General features: G+C 45.1%; 1 pseudogene; it reads right to left on the bottom strand.

The window, feature by feature from the left end:
* Positions 1-248: 248 nt before the first annotated feature.
* On the bottom strand, positions 249-5014 carry LOC140484551 (uncharacterized; annotated as a pseudogene).
* Positions 5015-6338: the final 1324 nt, after the last annotated feature.

A 6338-nucleotide genomic window follows, 5' to 3' on the forward strand; every position in this document is an offset into this window, starting at 1 on the left:
CTTGATCAGGAATGTGGGGGGTCGGAAGGGGACTGAGAGACAAATAGGAGGGTGGAGTTGGGAGAAGGTAGCTGGGAGTGTGATAGGTAGTGCAGATGGGGGGGGGGGGGGGGGGGGGGGTGGGGGGGGGAAATGATAGTGGTAGTTCATGGGGGAGGATAGAGCGGACAGGTGGGAGGGAAGATGGACAGGTAGGACAGTTCAAGAGGGCTTTGGAGGGTTGGATCTGGGATGAGGTGGGGGGGGTGTGGGGGGGGGGGGGGAAGGGAGATAGGGAAACTGGTGAAGTTGACTTCGACGCCATGTGTTTGGAGAGTCCCAAGGCAGAAGGTGAGGAAGGTTTCTTCCAATCGTCCAGTGGCTTGGATGCAGTGGTGGAGGAGGCCCAGGACTTGCATGTTCTTGGCAGAGTGGGAGAGGGAGTTGAAGTGGTCATCTGCAGGACAGTGGGTTTGTTTGGTGCATGTATCCCAGAGATGTTCCCTGAAACATTCTGCGAGTTGGCATTCTGTCTCCCCTTTGTTGAGGAGACCACGTCAAAACCAACTGACACAGTACATTAGGTGTTTCAATGTGCAGGAAAATCTCTCCCGGATGGAAAAGGATCCTTTGGCACCTTGGACGGAGGTGAGGGGGAAGGTGCGCTTTTCAATTTTTGCTCAGTGCAGTCATAAAACTCTCACAATGCAAACAAATTCCTGTTACAATTTGACAAACAGCTTGGTCTCACATAATAATTTAAGAATCATGTATCCAGAAACAGTAACAAATTAATTATGAAACCCTATCATACTAGCTGCCACTAGTTCAAACTCCAATGAGTGAATCTCTTCCCATACTTGGAGCAGATGAATGGCCTCTGTTAGTGTGAATTCGCTGGTGTACAATGAGGGTGCATGAATGCCTGAACCCCTTCCCACAGTAAGTGCAGCGGAATGGTTTTTCCTCAGTGTGAACCCGGTGGTGTGTCAATAGGGAAGATGAATCTGCAAATCCCTTCCCACATTCTGAGCAGGTGAATGGCCTCTCCCCAGTATGAACACGCTGGTGTTTCACCAAGGCAGATGAATCAGTGAATCCTTTCCTACACACACAACAGGTGAAGGGTTTCTCCCCAGTGTGAACACGCTGGTGTCTCCGCAGGTCAGAAGCATGAGTGAATCCCTTCCCGCAAACAGAACAGATAAACGGCCTTTCTCCAGTGTGAACCCTCCGGTGTCCAGTGAGGGTGCCTGAATGCCTGAACCCCTTCCCACAGTAAGTACAGTGGAACGGTTTCTCCTCAGTGTGAACTCGCTGGTGTGTCAGTAGGTGTGATAACTGAGTGAATTCTTTCTCACATTTGGAGCAGGCAAATGGCTTCCTCCCAGTGTGAACGCGTTGATGAACAGTGAGGGAGCTTGACTGTCTAAAGCCCTTTCCACAGTAAGTGCAGCTAAATGGCCTCTCCCCTGTGTGAACCCGCTGGTGTACTGTGAGGGTGCCTGAATGCCTAAACCTCTTTCCACAGTCAGTACAGCTGAAGGGCCTCTCCTCAGTATGAACTCGCTGGTGAGTGAGTAGCTGAGATGAATCAGTGAATCCTTTCCCACAGTCAGAGCAGGTTAAGGGCCTCTCCCCCGTGTGGCTGTGTCGATGGGTTTCCAATAGGGATTGGTAATTGAATCCCTTCCCACAATCCCCACATTTCCAAGGTTTCTCCCCAGTGTGACTGCGTCGATGAATTTCTAGCAAGGATGGAAAATTGAAGCCCTTCCCACAGTCCCCACATTTCCAAGGTTTCTCCCCAGTGTGATTGCGTCGATGAATTTCGAGCCGAGACCGGTAATCGAATCCCTTCCCACAGTCCCCACATTTCCATGGTTTCTCCATGGAATGCTCATCCTGATGTCGCTCCAGGTTGGACGATCAACTGAAGCCTTGTCCACACAGATATAGTTTCTTCCAATGTGAATGATGCAATGTTTTTTAAAGCTGTGTAACTGGGTAAAGCTCCTTCCACAGTCAGCACACTGGAACACAATCACTCTGGGGTATGTATGAATCTGAATTTCCAGTCAAACTGATGTGTAAAATCATTTCTCACAGAACAGATAAATATTTCCGATTCTAAATTCAAATGTCATGACATTCAGATTGTCAGAAATTGAATGATTGTCAGCTCTTGGCATGTTGTTTGGTTTGAGTTTTCTGTCTGCAAATTCTCACTTTGAAAACCCTGTAAAAGGAGTTTACAAATCATCACAGCAGAACAGAAAGTCAGAAGACAGTTACAATTTCAATGGAAAATTGTTTCCTTTCTTGTTCCCTAAAATCTTAACCTGATGTCTTACACACTTTTCCTCCTTCCTATCCAGAAACTCAAACCCATTGCACCATCTCCACCTATTTTGTTTTGGTCAACTTTTTGCCTAGACTCTGGCTGGGTTCAGTTCCACACTTCCAGTCCCTCTTTCTCTCTCCTGAAGTTGCTGAGTCAAGTTATGTTCAGTTTTTTCACCATTTCCTCTGTCTCTCTGTCTTTCTCTCTCTCTTTCTCCCTCCCTCCCTCTCCTTACAGTGCGGAAACAGGCCTTTGGTCCAACAAGTCCACACCGACCCTCCGAAGAGCAATCCACCCAGACCCATTTCCCCACATTTACCCCTACACCTAACACTACGGGCAATTTAGCATGGCCAATTCACCTAACCTACACATTTTTGGACTGTGGGAGGAAACTGGAGCACCCGGAGGAAACCCACGTAGACACGGGGAGAATGTGCAAACTCCACACAGACAGTTGCCTGAGGTGGGAATTGAACCCGGATCTCTAGCACTGTGAGGCAGCAGTGCTAACCACTGTGCCACCGTGCCACCCATACCACTGTGCTACCGTGCCGCCCACGGCACATTGGGTTGGGTTAAGTTCTGCACTCACTAAGTAGAATATTACGAATGCAGGAAATCAGAAACAAAACAGAATTTTTACAAAAATCTCAGCAATTCTGTATCATGTTGTTAAATGTCTCAATAGCATTGCTAGCCTAGCTCTACTTTACTGATATGTAATATCTCTGGCAGAGGATCTACCCACAGTACAATGTATAAATTTGATCAGTCTGATGAGAAGTTTGATTACAGGAGTTGAGACATTATATTCAGGTTGTACAGGATTTTGGTGAGGCCTCTTCCAGTGTACTGTGTCCAGTTTTGGTCATGCTGTTTCAGGAAGGATATTATTAAACTGGAGAGGATTCAGAAGAGATTTATCAGGAAATTGATGGGAATGGAGGGTTTGAATTATAAGGGGAGGCTGGATAGGCTTGGGACATTTTTCACTGGAGTGTAGGAGGTTGAGGGGTGACCTTATAGAGATTTATAAAATCATGAGTATAGATAAGGTGAATGGCAGGTGTCTTTTTCCTAGGGTTTCAAGACTAAAGGGCAGATTTTTGAGGCGAGAGGAGAAAGACTTAAAAAAGATATGAGAGGCAATTTTTGTTTTCTTCTTTACTCATTTATGGATGAGGGCATTGCTAGTTAGGCAGCATTTAATGCCCATCCCCAATTGCCGAGAGGGCAGTTAAGAGTCAACTGTATTACAGTGAGTTGGGAGTCATATGTAGGCCAGACCAGGTAAGGATGGCAGTTTCCACCCCTAAGGACATTAGTGAACCAGATGGTTTTCTTTGATAATCGACAATGGATTCATGGGCATCATTAGATTCTTAATTCCAGATATTTTACTGAATTCAGGATTCGAACAATAACTGGGTCTCTGAATTAACAGTCCAGCGATAATACCACCTCCCCAAAACTCTCGTTTTACACAGAGATTTGTTTGTGTGTAGAATGAACTTCTGGAGGAGGTGGGGATGCAGCTACAGTTACAACCTTTAAAAGATATTTAGATAAGTACGTAACTAGGAAAGGATTAGAGCAATACAGGCCAAATACAGGTGGAACTAGTTTAGTTTGGGATTATGGTCAGCATGGTGAGGCTGAAGGCTCTGTTTCTGTGCTGTATGACTCTATAAGCGCTGGCAGCATTTGCGCAGACAGCAAAACACAGACACAGTGGTGAAGGCGGCATATGGGATGCCTTCATTAGACACGGCATAGAATTTATGAGCAAGGGAGTCTTGTACAACTTTATAAAACATTGGTTAGGCCACAGATTGAAAACTGCGGACAGTTCTAGTTGTCACACTATCAGACGGATGTGACTGCACTAGAAAGACTGCACAGGATTTTCACCAGAATGTTACCGAGGATGAAAATCTCAGTTACAGCTGAGAATAGATAGGCCTGGTTTGCGTCTCAGGGATCTGTTAGAGTTAAACAAAATTATGACAGGCATAGACATCGTAGGTTGTGAGAATCTTTTTTCCCCATGAAAGACATATCTAAGACGAAAAGGCATAAGTTTAAGGTGAGGAGTAAGTCATTTTGACAGGTTCTGTGGAAAAAAATGTATTCACTCAGAGGGTGGTAGAAATATGTTAAGCACTGCATGGGAGGCAGGTACTTTTGCAGCACTTCAAATACCAGGGCTTAGTAAGTTACAGACTATGATTAAATGGAATTAATGCAGCTTAGTGTTTGCTGATCAGTGTAGACATAGTGGGCCGAAGAGCCTGTAAACAGGGTTAGCAGTTCAGCCCAGCGAGCTATCATCAGACCAGGAAATGTTACTGATATAATAGGATTTGAGCAAAGGTTCGGTAGGATAAGAAAGGTCATTTGTGAGATGGAAGGAAGGGAAAATTGAGTGTTCGAAAAGTTAGCCATCCAGAGCCAAACAAAAAAAACCCTATGCCTGAAGTAGCTGCTGCTGAGAGAGAAACGAAACAGAGAAAAGCAAACAAACTGGAGAACAGGATTACCAGTTAGAAACTGTTTAACTCACTGACCTTCAGGCTGCGGTTACCATCAGCTGCATGGTGCAGCTCCTACCCCTGAGGCTCTAGACGATAGTTCTCTGGTACCAGCAGCTCCGAGTGAGGCTCTGCATCTTTGATTGTGCGCTCAGGTTCCTGGAGCAAACAGCGCGCATGCTCCGCGCAGACCGGCTGTCCCTGGGAAAGGAAGCGATTGACATCTGCGCAGTATTGCGATCCAAGTGAAGGTACTGCAGATGGGATTGATGCAAGAGGAGCAGTCTGAGTTCTTCCATTCATTTTCCAGTCAGTGATCATACCGTATGTAATAGGAGGTCTTTAACCCAAAAGATTTGTGGAAATTCTTTCGCAAAAGTGTACAAACAACCTAAATGTAACCACATGATAATGGAGAAATAATAGGAGTTGATCAAAAAACGATAGAAATAGTCAACGTGGAGACTGAAAAATAAGACGAGTGAAGGTAGCACAGATGAGTCCACAGATTGTTATCAAGAGAGTTTCTTAGAACAGCACCTTCCAGCGCCAACCAGAGAACAGACTATGTGGGGCCTGGCGTTATGCAATAACAATGGATGAATTAAAAATCTCAGGAATGTTATGACAACATGAAAGCAGAGGAAGTGTAAATAATGTTAAGAGACGGGTCAGTAGATTTACAGTTGTAGGTATTTAAGGGGATACTTCAGAATACATGGAATAGACACATTCCAACAAGAAACAAATTCTAAGCAGTGGACACAAGACGTAGTTAACTAAAAAGAGTTGCAGTTAGTGTGAAACATAAATAAAGTGCGATTGTTGAGAAGATGCCAGGCCTCTAGCAGTTCCTGTAAATGTCTCTGTTTGGCCTGTCCCAGGATGGGTGTGTTATCCCAGTCGAAGTAGTTTCCTCCTTCGTCTGTATGTAAGGGTGTCAATGAGAATGGGTCATGTCTTTTGGTGGCTAGTTGGTGTTCATGTATCCTGCCTCCTAGAGGTATGGCATTCAAACTGGAACTCCATCAATAAACACATTGATTTGGACCCCATTTACCAACCTTTGAAAAAAAGAACCTTAAGAGACCCAGACACATAAATAGAAAGCGGGCATAACACCAGGAGGCTAACTGATTATGTTACCCAGCATGGTGACCAAATGCCTAAAAACAAACCTTCCAGCTCAGCGAGTAAACTTACAACCTAAATAAAATGTTTACGATTGCATAATGATGAATGGCAGGTCAGATGATAGGACTGTAAGACTCCTTGAGCCTGCTCCGACATTCTCATTTTTCTGCACTTTCCCCATACCCTTGATTCCCCTACTGATCAATAATCTGTCGTTCAGCCTTTAATATGCAGAAGGACTCTGCCCCTTGGCTCTCTGCAGGAAAGAGTTCCAAGGACTGACAACTCACTGAGAGAAGAAATTCCTCCTCATCTTAGTCTTAAATCAGTGCCCCGCTATAGTGAGA

This window comes from Chiloscyllium punctatum, chromosome 13 (genome assembly GCF_047496795.1).
Source record: "Chiloscyllium punctatum isolate Juve2018m chromosome 13, sChiPun1.3, whole genome shotgun sequence".
Taxonomy (NCBI): domain Eukaryota; kingdom Metazoa; phylum Chordata; class Chondrichthyes; order Orectolobiformes; family Hemiscylliidae; genus Chiloscyllium; species Chiloscyllium punctatum.